Here is a 21,524-nt window from a genome sequence, read left to right on the forward strand (position 1 = left end):
TAGGGGACACACAGGACAGGGAAGTTCTGAGTCTTCACGTATCTTCAAGGGGACTTTATTTTTTATTTCCTTACTAGCCCTAAAATTTTCCTGTCTTCTTAGAAGTGGTGGCAGTTTCTGAGACCACATAAATAGCAAAAGCATGGTTTTAAACTGTTCCTAAATATTAAAGTAGAAAAAAACTTAAACCAACTTGGAGCCATTCGCAGTCATTTATCTCCGATTGATTGAAAAGTGCTGTCCTTATTTGCACATCATGCCTGCCAGGTGCTCAGACAGAATCTACCTGGCTTCAGGACTGTTATTCCTGGGCTCAGAGATGTCCCTTTTAGACTTAATTCAAAAAACGCAGACAGGTCCAGATTCCTCATGGCTGAGCCCTAGGGCAACGAGCTGACATCATCAACACCTTAGCTCCAAAGCCCAGCTCCTGCAAGCAAGGGCACAGGGGCTGGCAGAACTGCTAACAAGTTAGATTCCAAAACACTTGACAGACTGGAAAAGCAATCAGATGAGCATGACCAGGTGTCCATAACTTGACCACTTAACCTCACCTGATTTTACTTCTCTGACCAGCATGGCAGGAAATTTAGCGACGTAACTCACCTACCTCTGAGCTCTAATTAAAGTTTGCTAAGAGCTTTATGATCTGCCCAGACAACTACCCTGGGAACGCAGAAGGGCTCAGTCACAGTGCTGCTATTATTTTGTTGTTGTTAGTATTGTTCCTGTTTTATAATAATGATTCAGAGCATAACTGACTCTGAGAGTTCTGATTTTTGTTTTTGTTCGTTCTAGGGGCAGTGGTGGGGAGTCTTTGTCATGAGCCTCCTTGTTCTTTTGACAGTGATGTAAGCAATGTATGCAGCAGGGATGACGCATGTGCACTAAAACACCCACCTCCTCTCCTCAAGCCTCCTCTGACCAGGGGAATTGGGTGTGAGATACACTGTCGGGGTGGAGGATGGAGGTGCTATCTCTGGGCCATCCCTGACATGTTCTCTATGTATGCCATTGGTTAGCATGGCAATCAAACCCAGGTGTTGATTCTGAAGACTTTTTAGCTCAGATTCTGTGGTTTGAGATTTGAGAGCTAGAACAAAACAATTGTCTAGGGGTTGAAGGCAGACATTTAACTTTCAGATTCATTTGAGAACCTGAAAGATACAACACCCACACCCACATCCACCCACTCAGTCCCAAACACCGGAAGTATTGTTTGGCTGTCAGACAATTCATTCCATAAACCAGCTTGGGGTGAAAATTACAAAGAGTCAAGCTTTGACCTATTCAATTCTCAAACTTAAGCCAAGTAAACAAAATCTCTGCATTTGGAGGAAACTTAGTGGTCTATCACGTCCAGATTATACACAACATCTGAGCTCCCACGATAACATTACCCATAAATGATCATGAACCTTTTGTCTAAATACCTCAAGGCAGAAGGTAGACACTTATGCTGAAACTAATGAAGCATCAGCACCAGGCCTTCTCATTTGCAAAGGCTTCTTCCAAGCCCTGTACCTAACTTTGTATCCATTATTTGTATTTTTTGTCTTGAAGTGGACCCCCCAAAATATATAAGCTTCAGGGCCCACAAAAGCTGAGGTGGGAAGAACATTCCAAATCTTTACACTGGAATAAAATTTGCCCCCCTACACATATGCCTGAAATATCAGAAACATGTTTTCTGTAATACAGTGATATTTCTGAGATTGGGTGTAATCATTGAGTGAGTATTTAAGAGGGTTATCTGAAAGTCCTACATTTAGATTTAACACCACTTGCTCTTTTTTTGCCCCAGCACCTTTGGCCAGGTTGTTCCCTCTTCCTGGAAACTCTTACCCCTTTTGTCTGATTATCTCCTACTTTGCTTTCAGATCTCAACTCACATGTCCCCCAGAATGTCCTCCCTAACTTCCCTGATCAGGTCAAATCCTCCTCTATGTAGCATCATCACACCATGCTTCTTCCTGGCACATATGACACTGTAATTTCACTCATGTTTACGTGTTTATTCTTTTGATTACTCTCTAACTCCCCCACCAAACTGAACGATGCCTGAGCCCTGGACATGACCTTCTTTTTCTCACCCCTGCAACCCCAGGCTCAGCACAGAGCCTAGCACAGTACCAATTTGTAGACCGAATCAAGAATGCACAACAAGGGTTAAAAGGAGTTGGTAAGAAAAGATCCTCTGGATTTAGGTTAAACACAAACTTAATAAGAACTAAAAAAGTCAACATTATAAGGAATTACATTTTAGCTCGTTATAATGGACATTTTCTGACAATAATTATTCGATGTCTAAGAATGAAACAGGCTATCTTAAAAAGTAGAATATGGGCTTCCCTGGTGGCGCAGTGGTTGAGAGTCCGCCTGCCGATGCAGGGGACATGGGTTCGTGCCCCTGTCCAGGAAGATCCCACATGCCGCGGAGTGGCTGGGCCCGTGAGCCGTGGCCGCTGAGCCTGCGCGTCCGGAGCCTGTGCTCCGCAACGGGAGAGGCCACAACATTGAGAGGCCCGTGTACAGCCAAAAAAAAAAAAAAAAAAGTAGAATATGTTCCTCAAAAGTACATGTTTACTACCAAGGAAGTTAAAGAGGAAAATTCTGCAAAGGGTTAGAGATGGACTGAGATCAGCTACATCATTTAAGATTTGTCTCAACTAGAAACCTTGTTAAGTCTGTGGTCACTGACGTACCATAATGGCACCGATGATGATCTACATTTGTGAGGATGTGGTGCTGTGTTTAACAATGAAGACATTAAATAGAACTAAATAGTTTCTGTCAGAAATTTATGTTCAATATAAGTAGAAGCCAACACATGGGAGTATATGTAAGCAAATAAAAACATGACCACTGATAATAACTTAATTCAAGAATAAATATTCTTTCCAAGATGGAATAGAGGGGTTAAATTTAACCTCCCACCTGAAATAACTAGAACACAAACAAAACATATGAAACAATGGTTTTGAAAGCATTGAAAAACAAACAGCACAGGACCAGTGATCCCTGAAAGGAGGGAAACAAAGAAGGTGACTCCTGCGATTGAACCAGCATATTTCCTAGATGCTGTTACCAGGCTGTGACACAGGAAGGGGGAACCCACACAGAGCCTGCAGTCTAGCTGAGTGGCAGAGAGAGAGACTAGAGTTCAGAGAGGCCATGATAGCTAGGATTTGTAGAAGAGTGCCAGAGAGGAGGGAGCTGCAGGAATTTGGAGAAATTCAAGTCCCTTCAAGTCTTTGGCTGAGTGCTAATCTACATATGCATGAGAGGAAACCACCCAGGGCTGGGGAAAGAATCCTGAGAATAAAGTTTCTGGAACTCATGCCCGGATGGGAATAGTTCATGTTCCTTTCAGCCAGAGTGGAAAGACCTCTTCATGCAAAGGACATCAGATAGGGCAGGGTTGGCAAACTACAGCCCACAGGCCAAATCCAGCCCACAGATTGGTTTTTGAACAGCTTGTAAACTAAGAATGATTTTATATTTTTAAAGGATTATAAAAACACATGAAGAAAAATATGCAACAGAGACTATATATGGCCTGCAGAGCCTACAATACTTACTATGTGTGCCCCTTACCAAAAAAGTTTGTCAGTCCCTGATACAGTCAGCTTAGTAGTGGAGACAAATTAGTCCCCAGCTAAAGGCTTCTCTGGACCCACCCTAGCAAATTTAAAAGCAATCCTTAAAAGGATTCTACAAATTCCTAGTAATATAGCTAACAGTGAACAAAATCTAACACTATTTAATGAAATACAACAAAATTCAGTGCCCCAAAACATAAAATTCATCCAATAAAAATTCCTGGGTTGTAAGAACTAGGAAAATATTACCCTGTATGATTTGTCTATTGCTGTATAACAAACTACCCCCAAACTTGGTGGCTTCAAACAATGATCATTTATTCTTTCTTTTTTTTTTTTTTCTTTTTTTTGCGGTACGCGGGCCTCTCACTGTTGTGGCCTCTCCCGTTGTGGAGCACAGGCTCCGGACGCGCAGGCTCAGCGGCCATGGCTCACGGGACCAGCCGCTCTGCAGCATGCGGGATCTCCCCGGACCGGAGCAAGAACCCGTGTCCCCTGCATTGGCAGGCGGACTCTCAACCACTGTGCCACCAGGGAAGTCCCATTTATTCTTTCTTATCATTTCTCTGAATCAGGAATTCTGACAGAGCACAATAGGGAATGCTTGTTTCTGCTTCACAATGTTTGGGACCTAAGCTGGAAGATCTGAAGTCTGGGGGCTAGAATTTTCTGAAGTCTTGTTCAGCTACATATTTGGCAGTTGATGCTAACTGTTGGCCACCTTTTGTGAGCAAAGTGTTGACAGAGCAGGTCTGGTTGCTTATTCCTTGCGTATCTCCAAGAGAACGTGGAACCGTGAATGATCCTTGGCCATCCACTGGGAATATGTCCCTTGGATGTCAGGGATTGTTGATTTGGTTATGTACACCTAGAGCAATGGGCTGTGCTATATCACCTTGTCAAGTTTCTCGGCACAAATATCAAGATGAACAAGGTGCACCCGGTTTCATTGTTGGGGTTCCAAGTTTTAGTTGCCATGGCTGGTTGCATAGCAAGATATGCTTATGTGACCAGCACACCAAAAAAGCCTTGGACCCTAGGGCTCCAACAGGACTCACTGGGTAGGGACATTTCACACATGTTCCTACAGTTCCCTGATGGTGGCCTCTGATGAAGGACTCTGAAGCCTGTACTGGACCTCTCTGGACTCTACCCAATGAAAATATCTTTCCTGCTGCTTTACTCTGTATTTTCTGCCATAATAAATTTTAGCTGTGTGTATAACCTTCTCTTGAGTCTTGTGAGTCCTTCTGGCCAATCACCGAAATTGGGGTGTCTTGGGACCCTTAAAAACACCATGAAAATATTAGTCAAAAGAAAGCTAGGGGCTTCCCTGGTGGCGCAGTGGTTGAGAGTCCGCCTGCCGATGCAGGGGACACGGGTTCGTGCCCCAGTCCGGGAAGATCCCACATGCCGCGGAGCGGCTGGGCCCATGAGCCATGGCCGCTGAGCCTGCGCGTCCAGAGCCTGTGCCCCGCAACGGGAGAGGCCACAACAGTGAGAGGCCCGCGTACCGCAAACAAAAAAAAAAAAAAAAAAAAGCTAGAAGATGTAGAGGTTATTCATTGCTGTATAACAAATCACCTCAAATTTAGCAATTTAAAACAACAAACATTTACTATCTCATCGCTTCTGTGCATTGGGATTCTGGGGTGGCTTAGCTTGGTGTTCTTGTTCAGGGTCTCTCACAGTCTAGGTGCCAGTCTTGGCTGGGTCTAGAGGATCTGCATCCAGGCCCACTTACCTGGTGGTTGGCAGGAGTCTTCAGCTCCTTGCCACTTGGATTCTCCATAGGGCTGCTCATGACCTGACTTCTCCCAGAGAAAGTGATCCCAGAAAGAGACAGGGTCTATGACATAAGCCACAGTCTGTTATCATCTAATCTCAGAAGTAAAATAACTTCACTTTTACCAGGTTCATTAATTGCACAGACCAATTTTGGTATCATATGAGGAAGGACTACACAAAGGTGTGTTTACCATGAGGTGGGGATCATGGGGAACCATCTTGAAGGCTACTAGAATAGCTATATTAACATCAGACAAGGTAGATTCCAGAAGAAGGGATATTATCAGAGATAAAGAGGAACACTTCATAGTAGTAAAGGGGTCAACTCCTCAAGAAAATGAAAAATTCTAAATGTGTATACTGAGCTTCATGCCTAATTCTAAAACCCAAATGGAGGTTTTCTCCATTTGTGTTTATTGTTATAAGCATTTTCTGTAGGAGATATTTGGCATATTTCTAAGTCCACCTATGCTTCATCATCATCTTCATTATAGTTGACCTCATCAGTATCGAGGGAATCCAAAAACCAATATATTTTTTCTTTGATGAAATAATTATGGAAATGCTGTAAAAAAAAAAAAAGTTCATTTGTAAATAACTTGGCTTTAAGTAACGCTCAGTAGGAAAATCACCTAGGTGTTAAGAAAGGGCACGGGGATTTCAAGAAATCAGAGCTCAGCAAGGCAAACAGGAAATCATAACCACAAATGAGAAACAATGCCAAGACAGCAGAATGTGCTGTCAAGGTAATGGATATTTTTGATGGTCGATAGGCCAGCAAAATTTGACACTGATGATGTCCAGGAAGTGGGGAGAAGGCACTAGAAATTCTAGTAACTAGGCCACGAGCGCATGAGGATCAGACTGTCTTGTTCACCACTGACATCTTGGTGCCTAGCACGGTACTGGGCATATGAGTAAACTAAATATGAAATGTTTCTCTCTTTTTGGAAAGAAAAAACAGTCTGTAATGGGAGAGCCTGTCAAAATGGACCAACAGGTTTAAAGACATCACTTGAATAAGGACTCTAGAATATAGACTTTCATGATTCAAGACTAGTTTATCTGGTCTCTTCTTAAATTCTAACGGCTTATGATAAGAAGAAAAGAAAGATCTGGAAGAGAATTCTATGCTAGAGTCAAAACAGGCAGATTTCAGATGTCCCCTGGCATTCAAGACTCTCCATGATCTGGCTTCTACTTACTTTTCTAGAATTTTTTTTTTTAATCAATTCTACCTTCTGGAAATCTTCCGTTCCAGTCAAATTGACCAAATACTGTATTTTTAAAATTTAAGTTGTACATTTCTGCCCACTTTTTAATATCTCTGAAATCAAGAAGTACATCAGTGCATTTGGATGATGGCCCTCCTTTAAACATATCCTCTGTTTTCTTCTCTCAGAGATTTGGCTAAAAGTATTTTTTTTTCCCCTCTTTTACACCAGTGGAAATCCAATCAGTTTTTCCAGACCCAATATAAATCAAAAATCTTCTTTAAAAGACCTTCCTGATCATCCTTCATAAGAATTAACTTTCTTCTGACCTACAGTGGTACTAAAATCTAAGTTTACTTAGATGTTGTACTACTTAACATTGTAGTTGTATATGTTCCTGTTTTATTTCTCTTCCCAGATTATACTAAACATCCAGAGGGTAAAAACTATGTCTTTTACAAAGTTGCACTTTTCTACAGCAACTAGCACATGTTTTCCTCATTTTGATGATCAATAAGTATTACTTTGGTGAATAAAGGAATAAGTTAATAACTATACAAGTTATGCTTAAGGAATACAACTAATTACAAAAGAATGGGAACAATAACAATATGAGAAGATGTCCGTGGTACATGGTTAAGCAGGAAAAAAGCAAGCTGCAGAGTAGTAGGTATAGAATGATTTTGTTTTTGCTAAATCAACCACAACAAATTCCTCCCTAATATGCAGGATATAAATGTCTGCATGTACTTTGAAAGTTGTTTGGAAGAATATAGGCCTAATGGTTAACATCAATTATCTCTGTAAAGTGGGTTGCAGGTGATGAAATTATGAAAGTTCAAGATAAATTTTCCCTTTTTACTTGTTTTCTTCATACACACACACCCCTATGTTATTTGGCTTTGGATTTTTTTAAAAATCAGCAAAGTATGTGAATACATTTTGCAGTGAAAATTAGGGGAAGAAAAGGAAAGTTCTGGCTATGTTTCAGATATGTAGCTTTATGGTGAAAAAGAAGAGAAAGCCCCAAATTCAATACCTAAGAAAGTTGTGAGATATGACAACCAAGAAATAAGACTAATTCAGAAAACTACAGAAGACAGTGTTTGTTTGGTTTTTTTTTTTGCGGTACGTGGGCCTCTCACTGTTGTGGCTTCTCCGGTTGCGGAGCCCAGGCTCCGGACAGGCTCAGCGTCCATGGCTCACGGTCCCAGCCGCTCCGCGGCATGTGGGATCTTCGCATCGGCAGGCGGACTCTTAACCACTGCGCCACCAGGGAAGCCCAAAGACAGTGTTTTGAATCCAGATGTGACAGAATTCTAGGGTCTAGAATGTTGGTTGATTTAAAAGCCACTATCACACAAAACAAAGTGGAAAGTTCAGGGCAGTGGGGAAGTAAGTTATTTTAACAAAAAAGCCCCTTGCTTATGTTAAGGTATAACTGAAGCAGGATTCCTATGCAAGAGACATCTCTCAAATGTGTTTTTCTTTATAACAGTGCCCCGTCAGAGGCATATTGCAAGTAGAGAAAATTGTGTATTTGTATGTAATCTTGTGACACCACTGATGTTAACTAAACACGCTGGGTGAGATGTTTGTATCTTTACCTTTAGTAACAACAGTTAACTTTTAACTTTTTATTTTATTTTATTTTATTTTACCACTATCCATATACCTGGCATTATGCTAAGTGTTTTACAGGTTTTATTTTATTGGTGTCTCCTGACAACCCTATGATATTACTCTCCCCATTTCACAGATGGGGAAACTGAGGCTTAGATAAGTTAAGCCAGTCATGGTGTCAAGTTTGAACTCAGTAAGTCTGCTAATTGATGCCAAATCCCTTTGCCTTTCCACAAATGTCTGTCATAGAATCATACCTATTATTACTAGATATCCCATTATTCCTATTTCACTTTCTTGCCTCACTATTGTGTGAAGGTATGTCCTAATTGCCCACATTTGTACCAACATAACACTAGAATCCTTGTAACACATCTCAGAACAGTTCTTCCATCTACTCAGCTTCCTGTTTTTATCAGAAATATAAACAGGATATTCTGCTGGAAGGCAGGTGTTCCCAAATATTACTATTTTCCTTTACTAACTTGTAGCTCCACCACTCCTAAATTCACCTATTTTCTTTTTTGAACAGTGCATTCTTTCAGCTTTATTCAGTGTAGAGAGAGAGAAGTATGTTAATTATTGCATAAAGTAGTCTAGGTTCATCATCGCTTATCCACCAATTTTGAAGTCCAAAGAGGTTGAAAAATGAAAGACTTTTCATAACTCGCTTGGCCTTAAAGCCTGAGCAGACCTGAACTCATTTGGCAACAAAACCGGCCCTGAACTGACTTGAGGCTATTTGTAACCTTCATTGATCGCAATCAGAGTGAATGTTTACACATTTCACTGCTGAAATGTCAATTTGTTTTATTACAGGGTGCCGCCCAGACCACACTCAGGGTTTTACCAGTGATATGGTATACTTACTTTTTTACCTATCCAAGGTCCAAAAAAGTCCTAAATTACAAACATTTCTGGACCCCAAGCGTCTCAGATAAGTGATTTCAGATGTGTATCCTTTCTTTTACTCCCCCACCCCAATCCTTTTTTAAAGAGTTAAGTGTCAGGTGTTTTCTGACATCTAATACTTCCACTTGGTGAATATCTATGGCCGTGTTATACAAACACTTTGTGACTTTAGAAAATTCAAGTGTCACAGTGAATTTTAAACTTTTTAAAATTTTAGCTCTTTTTAAACTTAATTTTTATATGGAAGTCATTACAGTCGTCCCCCACCCCCTATCCCCTTGCTGATAGCTTCCTTGTTCATTGATTGTGAGCTACTAAAACATTTGCTCCAGTGGACTTCTTTTTTTTCCTCCTTAGGCAGTGTCTAAATATGGGAAATTGCTTTATCAGGCCACTGCTTGGTTGTTTGATTGACTGTTTTGGAATGTGTAAAGCAGTTTATAACTCCGTGTGGGATCAGATTAACCATGATGTGATTAAAATTAAGGAGACCCTGATGAGCCTTAAATTTCTGACTGATCTGGGTTTGTTCAATCTGAATTTTTTCTGGATATATTTATGCAAACTCACAGGGCTCATCTTCCCATTCATCTGTCACATTATTTTTCTGGCATACTGGCATGCTCTCCAAACCTTTGGTGCTAAACCATAACATCTAAATGACCATTAAATCTGGCACTTCAGAAATTTTTTAACTGTCACAGAATTATCATGCAACTTAATTCTAAGAGCCAAGGAAAGCTTCCCAAATGAAGGGGAAGGAAAAGCTCTTCTTAAGGCAATTCCTTGCTTTTCTGTGGTAAATCAGTTGCTCTGACAGTAGACTTGCTCAGAGAGCATGTACTCAAGTGCTTAAAATAGCACAGAGTACTTCTCCCTAATGAATCAGATTCTGCAAGGCATTACTAAGTCTTACAGTACTTATATGAGCACTGTTTCACTAATCGTAACTAGAGCTACATGGTAGGGTTGAAAACATTCCATCACTTACAGTTTTTCAAAAAGGAAATTCCCTAGTGATTAACATATACAGGTGTATGTGCCTGTTATTTTAAAAGCCTTCCATGTGGTTCCAGTATATTTCCACCTTAGTAAATTTTCATTCAGAAATAAAACTCAGACTCTTTGCTCCCTGAGTAATTGCTATGTGATGACTGCTTTTCTCCACAAACCAAGTTATTCTTGATGATTCTCAAGTCTGCCCTTTGTCTTTACAGAATACTTGTTGGGCAGGCAATGGGGTTGAGGACCTAGGAATGCGGGAGGAGGATGTGCCAGTGGGCCCTCTGTGGGTTGGTAATAGCTCTCTTTGAGTTGTCATCCTCGTTAGCAAGCATCCCGGGGCACCAGCTCCCTTAGCTGCCCTTTCCCAGACAATCCAGGCTGCTTTCTCTCCTGAATCCCTCTGTGGAGTTTCTCTCATCAGCCATTCTTGTGCACAGACCTCACTCTACCGCCAAAAGCTATAAATGGCCTGTCAGGCTTGATGTGCATGGGGCTGTTAACAAATAGGAACTGAAAGCCAGAGAATTTCATCTCCATGAAGTACCAGGGCTATTTCAGAAAGCAGAAGTGCCAGCTTCATCCTTTTTTTTTTTGATACGCGGGCCTCTCACTGTTGTGGCCTCTCCCATTGCGGAGCACAGGCTCTGGACGCGCAGGCTCAGCGGCCATGGCTCACGGGCCCAGCCGCTCCGCGGCACGTGGGATCTTCCCGGACCGGGACACAAACCCTTATTCCCTGCATCGGCAGGCGGACTCTCAACCACTGCGCCACCAGGGAAGCCCCCAGCTTCATCCTTTAGTGATGGCTCTCAAAGGGTGATTAGAGAGTGCAAGAAAAACCCTTAAGAAAATCCAAAATAATATACTGTGGTTGGGGAACTCTGAAAAGAGAAAACATGCTGCAGACTTTTCTGCTTCTTCTCTCTCTTTTTTAAACAGCCACACATCTTGGTGTGCTAAGCACATATTTCACTAAATGGGAACTTCATTCAAGTTCTCTCATCTGATAACATTTATTTATTATTCTACTTCCACTTAACCTTTTTCTCAGTAAATATAGCTATAGGATACAGGAAATCCATTAGCACTTATTATCCATTGAGCCAGCACGGTGCTTATTAAGCCGGAGGAGAAGCCAGTGAATGCTACAGGTGTGGCCTGCCCTCAGGGAGCTTACATTCTGAGGGCCTGAGAGAGGCTGGGAGCAAAACCTTTACAAACAAGTCGCTTATGTGGTGCTGCTGTGAAGGTTTGGCAGTTGCTGGAAAAGAATAAAGATATGTTGGTCTACATTAGGTATTCAGGATCAAGTATCAGAATGAAAGCCTATAATAGGCTTTAGCATAACCCCAAATTTGAATTGTGGGGGGATAAATGTTCTTGGCATCATACTGGAGTGTTTTGGAAGAATAGTTCTATTAAAAAAAAAAAAAAAGACTCTGGGACTTCCCTGGCGGTCCAGTGGGTAAGACTCCAGGCTCCCAATGCAGGGGGTCCAGGTTCGATCCCTGGTTGGGGAACTAGATCCTGCATGCATGCCACAGCTAAGAGTCCACAAGCTGCAACTAAGAAGCCCATAGGCCACAACTAAGACCCAGCACAGCCAAAAAAAAAAAAAAAGACTCTAAGGCATTGTCTAAAATAGTACAAAAGCCACTGGTTGAAAATGAAAATGTTAAAAAAGATTCGTAATAAAAGATACATTGTTATTTCTCTGTATTCTTTGAAAAGAATGTAGCCAAAGATACATGTTAAGTAATTAGTCATTTCAGCCACAGTGATCACACCAGTTGCTCATTCACTCAGTGATTACGTAAGGGCTGTGGGTAGAGATTGCATTTTGTCTGACTGTCAGAAGGAAAAGGGCCTTATTTTTATTGGTGGTCCTCATCTTTTCCCCCACTTCCTGGGAACTACAGGTTCCCTCACTTTTAGGTCAACCTACACTCATATCATCTTGGAGGAGATGCCATAGCCTCTCCCTGTGAGCCTCTGCTTGACCAACTTCACTGTTTGGAGATTCTTTCTTACTAGGTTTCTTTCAAAGATCTAGGCCCTGCTTTTGTTCTCTGCTCAGAAGTTACTAATATACATGTTTATGGCTCCACTACATAACGTTGCTTTTTCCTGAGCCAGCCCACACTCTGCCAAAGAAGGATTCCCTAATTTAGGAAATCATATCCACTAAACAAACTATCCAGCTCTGTTTTTAATGGCCCTGTGGGCACAGGTTAAATACTTTTGCTAATATAGTTGTCAAGAAATCGTGTTTGGAACCTGGACTGAGAAACAGGTGTCAAGATCTACAGCTGTGGCCCCGTACCTCCAGACCAAGATAAGCAGAGCCAAAACGTTCAACATCTAATCAAGGGTCCACCAGTCTTCCAGTTTTTAAATGAGACTGAGAAAGACAAACAGATTTGGAGAACTGCCTGGACACTACTCTTGAATAACTACATTGCCCTTTTTAATTATTTATAACAGATAGATATAAATATAAATGAATCTCAAGCAAGCAAGAGAAATATCATTGCAAGTTCACTGGAAAGCACTCGAGCTGTGGAGTTTCTGGGGGATGCTGGACCAGAGATGAGTCCTCAGAGGCCAGTGAGCAGGCCAGGCCAACAGAGCCACCTGACGTATTCAGGGCAGTACACAGACTATTAGGGACACTAAGGAACTGCCCCCGTTCAGTATAACCTCTCCAGAGGACACTGGCCAGACATATTTACATGAGTAGTTCAGGCCAGTTGAGGACCTCAGTACAAAAAAGTTGGTTTTGCCTATAATATTTATTGATATATCTCAGTAGCACTCACTTCTAACTTGTTATTACTAATACGTTTGCAAGTCTCCCCAGCCTACTAGCTTCCACCTACAAGTTATTATCTTCTGAATTTTAACCAACTATTCCAAGTCAGACTTCTTCATTCTAGCAAAAATTTCAAGATGTTTATGCCATTTTTTTTTTCTTACCACAGTAACACCAGATCTGCATACATGGGTACCTACAACAGTTACATGCAGTAGGCAGAGCCCACCCCCTGCCAATTCTGTGAGTTTCATCACCTGATGGCCCAGAGGGCCCAGAGGTCTATACAAAAGCATCCACTGCCAGAATGCTTTGTGTATGCCCTTCCCATTTTTCTCCACGCACATATATTTCTGTATGTGTGGCACTGCTATCTGTAAAGTAAAAGACTGGAAGCAACCTAAATATCCAAGATTAGGGACATTTTCATTTATACTGTATGATAGCCAATTGCTGGGGTATTTTGCAGCTGTTTCAATGATCTTTATAATAATATGTAGCAATGTGGGAAAAGAATTCAAATGTACATTTAACCGAAAAGGTAAGGATACAAAATGATTTATATGCTTTAATACAATTTATATAAAAATAAATGCACATGGGAGGAACAGGGACTGAAAGAACACATACAAACCTGATTAATAGTTCACGTTCTAGGTTAGTATGATTATGGATAATTTCCTTGTGTTCAAAAATTTCATAGTGTTGATACATTGTTTTTACACAAAATTATATTATACACATACACATACATACTTCTTCCAAGACAAAGATTAGGACTTTGATAGGTCTTGGATTTTAATATTATCACTTACAAATAGAAGTAAAAGAAGTTCTTATTCAAACTGGTTTAACCTAAGGGAATTTACTAGGATATAACATTGGAAAGTTCAGAGGTTGGACCACCCTCAGGGTGAGCTGTTCCAGAGATTCATGAGGTCCTCAGTGCTGGGGTTCCATTTCTCTTGACTCTGCCTTGCTGCATATATCAGCCTTTTTGTCACACTTCTTCCCTTGTGACAGAAAAAAGGTTGCAGCAGCCCCATGTTAGAGAAAGAGCAAGGTCAACTCTTCTCCAAACCATCAATCAACAGTCTTCTGATTGGACCAATATGGACCAATCGCTGAGACCAGGGGACTGCTACACTGGCTTACGGTTAAATTATGCCATCTGCACACCAGTCTATGGTAAGTTGATTACAGTTCGCAAAGATTTGCTGCCCCGACCCGTGAGAGGATGATACTCCCCCACCTCGCTGACATCAAGTTTGGCCATAACTTGCTCTGGACATTGAAATACAAATCATCAATGTTCAAAACCAAAATGTGACATAGCTGTTTAGTGCTGCAGCTGGCTGCACTGAAACCATTCTGTTTCTCTGCCAAGTGGAAGGGTCCAGAGCCACTGTGTGGTTCACAATACTCTCTTTCCCTCTGCTGCAACTCCTGGCAATACTCCAAACAGAGGTTTCACTGTCAGCGGGGTTAGAGAATGAAGATGAAACTCAGTGGAGCCACAGAAAAACCAAGGTGCATGTTTAGCATGAGCTGCACCTTTTTTATTATAAGCTGCTGAGATTTGGGGGTTGTTTGTTATTAAACATAACCTAGCCTATCCTGACTGGGCTTGGGTTCTGGCTTGGCCATTTCCAAGTTACGTGGCCTTGGGCAAGTTATTTCATTTACCTATACTTATTTTCCTTATTGTAAAATAGAGATTGTATGCAAAATTCCTGATACAAACTCAAAAATGACAACTATTATTATTTGTTGATAACAAGAATTATAATTCTTACTCCAATGGGGGATTTTCTTCTAATTTACCTCAGTGATTTTCAGTGGGGAAAAAAGTGCTGCTATCTGAAAGAGGAGGTATATTGTATTCCTTTTTCCAAAGGCAAAGTTTCAGACCCAAAGTCTCAATATATATACTGATCACCTGTAGATAGAACAAGAAATTCTTTCTCAAATATAGAAATGTTAGCTCCTTGGAATGCTCTTATTTTTTTAAGGAATAAAAAAAGATTAACCCAAAATTTCATATGGGAAAAATGCTTTTTCATGTTCAATACCAAAATGTGATATAACTATTCAACAGTACAGTTGGCTTCACTGAAGTAATTTTGTTCCTTCTCTGAGTTATCAATTATTGAAGATAGTCAGGCAACGGATATTGAAATAAATGATTTTTCTATTCCATTGTGAAAACTCTTGTGTTCCCTGCACCCCTTCCCACAAAGTGATGTATTCTTTTGTGTGTATGAGACAGAGATTATAGTCAGAGGAATGCAGTTTAAAAGCAAAATGTCTACTTTTGTTTTTAATTGAGATTGTAATTATATCTAGACTTGAATCTAAGTTGACGATTTTGTAATCAATAATTATTTTACATTATGGAACACATTTTCCATCTCAGACATTCATCACTGACATCTAGCATGTTTTTTTCAGATAGTGTAGGTTTTATCTTGCTTAGTTTTCTGGTATCCAGTAATTAAGATATGAAGCAATTATTTGTCCTTTTAGATAAAAAATATGCTCTGAAAAATGTAGTGTGAACTAAATCATGGTTTAAAGGTATTAGAGCAGTAATTCCCACACACTGCTATGCAACAAAACTACCGGAAACTTTACACACACACACACACACACACACACACTTACATTTCTGGGCCCTACTCAAGGACTTGTGAATTACAATCTTTGAAAGTAGGGCCCAAATTTTTTTTATTTAAAAAAGCTTCTCAGACACCCAGATCTTGGTTTTTAAATATTATTCTCCACCAAAAGAAACCAAGGATCCTTGGTGAAGTGGCTGATTCTAGGGCCAAGGTAGAAAAGCTAGATAAGCTTAGAACATTCAAGATGAGCTTAGAGCATTTTCTTGTGCCAGAAAGAAAATTTCTCAAGGAATGGTGGGGATCATGTCCAAGGACACAGAAGCCTACTTAATGGGGCTCTTGCTGGCCACCTTTGGGAAATTTTGAGCATGAAAATAAAATAATAACAATAATATATTATAACCCATTAATAAAATAAGTCTATATTGAAATAAAAAAGGAAGGAAGGAAGGAGGAAGGGAAGGAAGGAAAGGCTCTTACAATAGAATGCCAACTAATAAATGTAGAAGGAATAATGCAATTAGAAAATCTCTAGTTGGGCAAGAATCACCAATAGATGCTAAAACCAATGGGTTAGAGTTTGGTGAGGAATAGAATGTTTACATTGTCTCAAAGTACCTCCCCATTAATTACTTGTTAATTAAAAAAGAAAAATAGTAACTTTACAGTGAAAAAGCCTGGCATGTGCCCCCTGTACTGGCTTAAATGGTGGCCCCCAAAAGACAGATCCACGTCCTAACACCCAGGATTAGGAGGTTACGTGAATGTGACCTTCTTTGGAAAAAGGGTCTTTGCACATATAATTAAGTTAAAGATCTCAAGATGAAATCATCTTGGATTACTCGGGCCCTAAATTCAATGACAAGTGTCCTTATAAGAGACCAGAAGCGGAGAAGGCATGGACAGAGAAGGAAAAGAAAGCCATGTGAAGATAGAGGCAGAGATTGGCATGAGGCAGCCATAAGAAATGCTGACAGCCACCAGAAGTCGGATGATGCAAGGGAAGATTATACCCTAGACCCTCCAGAAGGAGTACAGCCCTGATGACACCTTGATTCTGGACTCTGGCCTCCATACTGTGAGAGGAAACTTTTCTGTTGTTTTAAGCACCCAATTTGTGATCATTTGTTATGGTGGCCCTAGGAAACTAAGACACCACCTTAACAAAATGACTGGTTAACATCACCAATAAAGGGATTAACCTGCATCATGTGGCTCCTAATGAGATGCACTGAGAAGTTCACAGCATTACTCTCATAATGTTTCTGCCAAGATTGCACAACCTGAATCTAATCACGAGGACACGTCAGACACAATCAAATTGAGAGCCGTTCTACCAAAAAAAGTAGTCTGTACTCCTGAAAAATATTGAGGTTATAAAAACCAATGAAAGGCTGAGAAACTTCTCTAGATTAAAGGAAACTAAGAAATATGATAACAAACTACAGTATGTGTCCTTCACTGGAGTCTGGACTGTGAAAAAGATAGTCATGTTGGGGGATAATTGGCAAAACTTGGATATGGACTGTGGATTGATTAATATTAATATTGTATTAATCTTAAAGTTCCTGTTTTTGTTACTCGTACTGTGATTATGTAAGAGAATATCCTTATTCCGAGGAAATACACACTTAACATTAAGGGGTAAGAGGGCATCCTGCCTGAAACTTATTCCCAAATGATCCAGAAAAAAGCATCTATGCATATATGTAGAAAAAGAATGAAAAAGCACATCTGGCATATATTAACAAGTGGGACATGAGAGTTCTTTGTACTGTAATTGCAGTTTGTCAGTAATTTTAAAATTATTTCAAAACAAGATGTTAAAAAAACTTACTAGATTATTATAATATGTAACCAGGTATGAAAACTACTGCCTTAAAACTCACTCTTTAAGGCAGTAGTTCTCATCTGGGTGATTTTACCTCCCAGAAAACATATAGAAATGTCTGAAGACATGTTTGATCATCGATGACTGCACAGGGTGTGGAGGCGGGAGTGGATCTGGAGAGGCACTACTGGCGTCTAGTGTGTATAGAGGCTGGGGAAGCTACTAAAGTGGTCAAGTGCACAGGACAGCCACTCACAACAAATAATTTTCTAGCCTAAAACATCAATAGTGCTACTATTAAAAAACCTTGCTTTAAGGAAATTATACATCTTCAGTAATATAACCAGATTCTAAATGCTTATGGGATATAGCACCAAATTTGAATATGAGCTTAGAATAGAGCAAAATTTTATATCAACAAAGGATTCCCATTTTATAGGTAAAAATATGTTTGCATTTCAAGACTCGGAAATCACATACAGAAATGCGTACAACTGCATGTCACATCATACATCAAACAAGAGCAGTGGGGGAATAAAGAACCATAGAAGTTCAGTTCGTTCATTTTAACATCAACCAAGTAGCTTTCATAATATTGGACAATAAGTCCACTGAAAATGTGATTTCAAGGCATTAGAACAGCTTGGTGAAAAAGATAAATAGATTTTTCTCAAACTTATGACTATACTCATAAAGCAGTAAAAATATATTACATTTACTGGTTACCTGGGGTAATCTATATCACTGCTTTCTAAATCTAATGAGATTTCCAGTTTCTATATGTTTAGCATAGGAGAGCTACACAAACATCACCGTAATTAATGAATGATGAATCCCACAGTATTAGTCAGATCTCCACATAATAAAGAATCCACAAACCTCAACGACTCTTAACAGCAAACATTCATTTCTCACTCATGGGTCTGTGCACTGATGGAGTTGACTCTGCTTCAAGATCAGGTACGTTCTGTGAATCTCTCACTCTAGGCCCAATAGTTACCTAGACAGATGGCTGCTACCTCATGGCAGATCACAGACACTCAAGAATCCAGGCCAAACTCTGCAAGCACATATAAAGCCTCGCTCACATCACATCTGCTAATATTCCGTTGGCCAAAGCATACCATGACCAAGCCTAAAACATTGGGGCAGGAGTGTATGGGTCTACTTTACTGAGAGACATTGCAATGTCATGTGCACAAAGATATGATGTATAATCCTATTACAAAAGCAGCAGAAGGCTTCCCCGGTGGCGCAGTGGTTGACAGTCTGCCTGCCGGTGCAGGGGACACGGGTTCGTGCCCCTTTCTGGGAAGATCCCAAATGCCGCAGAGCGGCTGAGCCCGTGAACCATGGCCACTGAGCCTGCACGTCCGGAGCCTGTGCTCCGCAACGGGAGGGGCCACAACAGTGAGAGGCCCACGTACCACAAAAAAAAAAAAAAAAGAAGCAGCAGAGAAGAATTGAGAAAAACAACGCAATCTACCATACTACTGAAGGCACTCTACAATAGCAGATATTTTTAAAAGAACTGATGCTACTTACACACATAATGTTAACTCAGGGGCTGGCAAACTTTTTCTGTGAAAACCAGCTAGTAAATATTTGGGGCTTTGTGGGGACATACAGTCTTTGTTACAACTCTGATGTTATAGTGTGAAAGCAGCCACAGAAAATACATAAACAAACAAGTGTGTCTGTGTTCCAGTAAAACTTTGTGTATGGATACAAATTTGAATTTCACATAACTTTCACATGTCACAAAATGTTACTCTTCTTTTGATTTTTTTTTAATCACTCAAAAATGTAACAGCTATTTTTAGCACTTGGGCTGTACAAAAGTAGGTAGTCGGTCAGATTTGACCCACAGGCCATTGTTTGATGATGCCTGTATTAGCCCCTTAACCAGCAAAGTCCTTAGCATTTATTGGTCATAGAAGACTGTATAAGAGAAAGAAAAGGCAAAAACCAAGGAGTTTATACAGTTGAGGATGTAAAATACATACATGTGAAAACTATTTAGTAATATTTGAAAAATAATATATAGGAATGAAAGTCCAAAGTCATGAATGTTAGGAGATATGGCACCAAGTTATTAAGGTTTAATATATTAGGACAATTCCTTAAAAAAGTTTTATGGATGAGGACATGATTCACTGAACGATTACCCCATTCTTTCTTCATACACTGAGAAAGAAAACTTTTAGAAATAATACGTAAGCCTACAGTCTATTTTATTTTATGAATTTTTCCTTTTATATAACATTTAAATAAAACATTACTTTTAAAATTGTTAGTATTGCAAAAGTAATTCATACAATACAAAAATGTTGAAAATAGAAAGTGGAAGTCAGCCTATAGTCCCACCACCTACAGGTATCCTCTGTTAACAGCATGGTATGTAATTCTAGAGCTTTTTCTATACATACACATATGTGTTTTATTGTTATTTATTAAAATTTTATACCTAGTATTTAGCAATTTGCTTTTTTCACATTTAGCAGTATATCCTAAACATTCTTCCGTGTCAATAGGAGTAGTTTTACCTCATTTTAATTGTTGCACAGTATTCTGTAGCATAGAACAGCTTATTGATGTGCATTTAGGCTGTTTCCAATTTTCCCCCTATTATATGTAATGTCGTGATAAACATCCTAAACCTTTACCTAAATTAACCATTTATTTTTAAGGAAAAAAATATCTACAAGTGGAATTTCTGGGTCAAAGCACAGAAACAACTGTCTTCAAAATGTTTTTCTTCTCAATGTTATCTGATACTAAATCTGGTATTAAAATCAAGAGTGTTAATGGTAAGCTGTTGGTTGGGGATATGAGGATTTGAGATACTGACCACATATAACATGAGAATATAGTAATATGTGTGGTTTTTGTATGTATATGAACAGGGTGGATAAGGGAGAGAGAGAAGCAGAAGGGAAGAGAGAGGAAAGAGAAGGGAGAAGAAATTTAATGTGAGAATCATCCAAATCCAATGTAAAATGATACCAGGTACTATATAAGAATTACTGGTTGTACTAGGAAAACCCTTCGTGAATAGCCAGGTATACTCATACTTATTTGTAAATGAAAAAAAAAGTAACTGTTCAAATCCTAGGGAGTAATTTTCATAAGATATACTAATGTACCGCTAGTAAATTATTGGGCCTAAGAATTTTTAACTACAATCTATTAACTTTATTCCTTTTTCTCAATAAATCACTAAGGGTGGTCCTCAACAGGAGTCTGTGGGTGTTACAGTTATCTACTGCTGTGTAACAAATCACTCCAAAACTTTGTAGCTTAGAACAACATTTTGTTATTATTACTTATGGTTCTGTGGGTCAGCTGTGCTCAGGTGGGCAGTTCCATCTGGGTGTCTCTCATGCAACTGCAATCTGATGTTGGCTGGGGCTGACTCATCTGATAGCTCAACTGGGCTGAGTGTCCAACATGGTTCCCCCCTAGGACTGGCAATTGGTAGTAGTTGTAGGCTATGAGCTCAGTTGAATGTGCTAACCTGAGTGGCCACATGTGGCCTCTCCTTGTAGTTTGTGACCCTTACCACATGGTGGCTATGCTAGGGGGTGGAGTGTCCTGAGAGTGAGTGAGTGTTCCAAAAGTCCCGGGGAAAAGCTGCAAGACTCCCAATGATCTAACCTTGGAAGTCCCAGAATATTTCTTCCACTGCATTCTTTTGTTTCAGCAAATCGCCCAAGACTTCACAGAAGCAAGGGGCGATGCATTAGACTCTACTTTTTGATGGGAGAGCAGCAAGTTACACTGCAGAAGTGCGTGTGGGATGGAAGCTATTATTATGGCCATCTCTGGAAAATGCAAACTGCCACAATGGGGAGTTGGCAGGAACTCTCGGAAATTGTGGACTAATTTTTCACATGTTTACATCTGTCTCTGAAGAGAATCTTGAATATTCATAAGATTCTCAAAGGAATCTGACCCAAAAAAAGAAAAGAAAAGAAAAAGTAGAAACAATCACTGATCTAGGTAGATTATGGTCTATTACATAATTAAGTTTATTCTAAACCCTAATATTCCTTTTAAGGATATTTAATCTCTACCACTATCTTGGAACTGTTTAGCATCTAGCTGTGATTCACT

General features: G+C 39.9%; 1 long non-coding RNA gene across 10 annotated transcripts in view; it reads left to right on the forward strand.

Moving 5' to 3' along the window:
- LOC111171673 (uncharacterized) overlaps nt 1-21,524 on the forward strand; it is a 117,664-nt gene that overhangs the window by 62,946 nt on the left and 33,194 nt on the right. For 3 of the 10 annotated variants that reach the window (XR_016394087.1, XR_016394088.1, XR_016394081.1), the window contains exon 3: nt 21,112-21,410. The exons of 3 other annotated variants lie outside the window; for them this stretch is intronic. This is a non-coding gene — a long non-coding RNA (uncharacterized LOC111171673). Of the gene's footprint in view, nt 1-4,002; nt 4,687-13,979; nt 14,145-21,111; nt 21,411-21,524 lie in introns of those variants that run through there. 4 more of the 10 variants (XR_016394089.1, XR_016394082.1, XR_016394084.1 and 1 more) reach the window with 3 other exon arrangements.

The sequence above is a fragment of the Delphinapterus leucas genome, chromosome 8 (genome assembly GCF_059928025.1).
Source record: "Delphinapterus leucas isolate spDelLeu-1000000601 "Yukka" chromosome 8, BTC_Dleu_Yukka2, whole genome shotgun sequence".
In the NCBI taxonomy this organism is placed as follows: domain Eukaryota; kingdom Metazoa; phylum Chordata; class Mammalia; order Artiodactyla; family Monodontidae; genus Delphinapterus; species Delphinapterus leucas.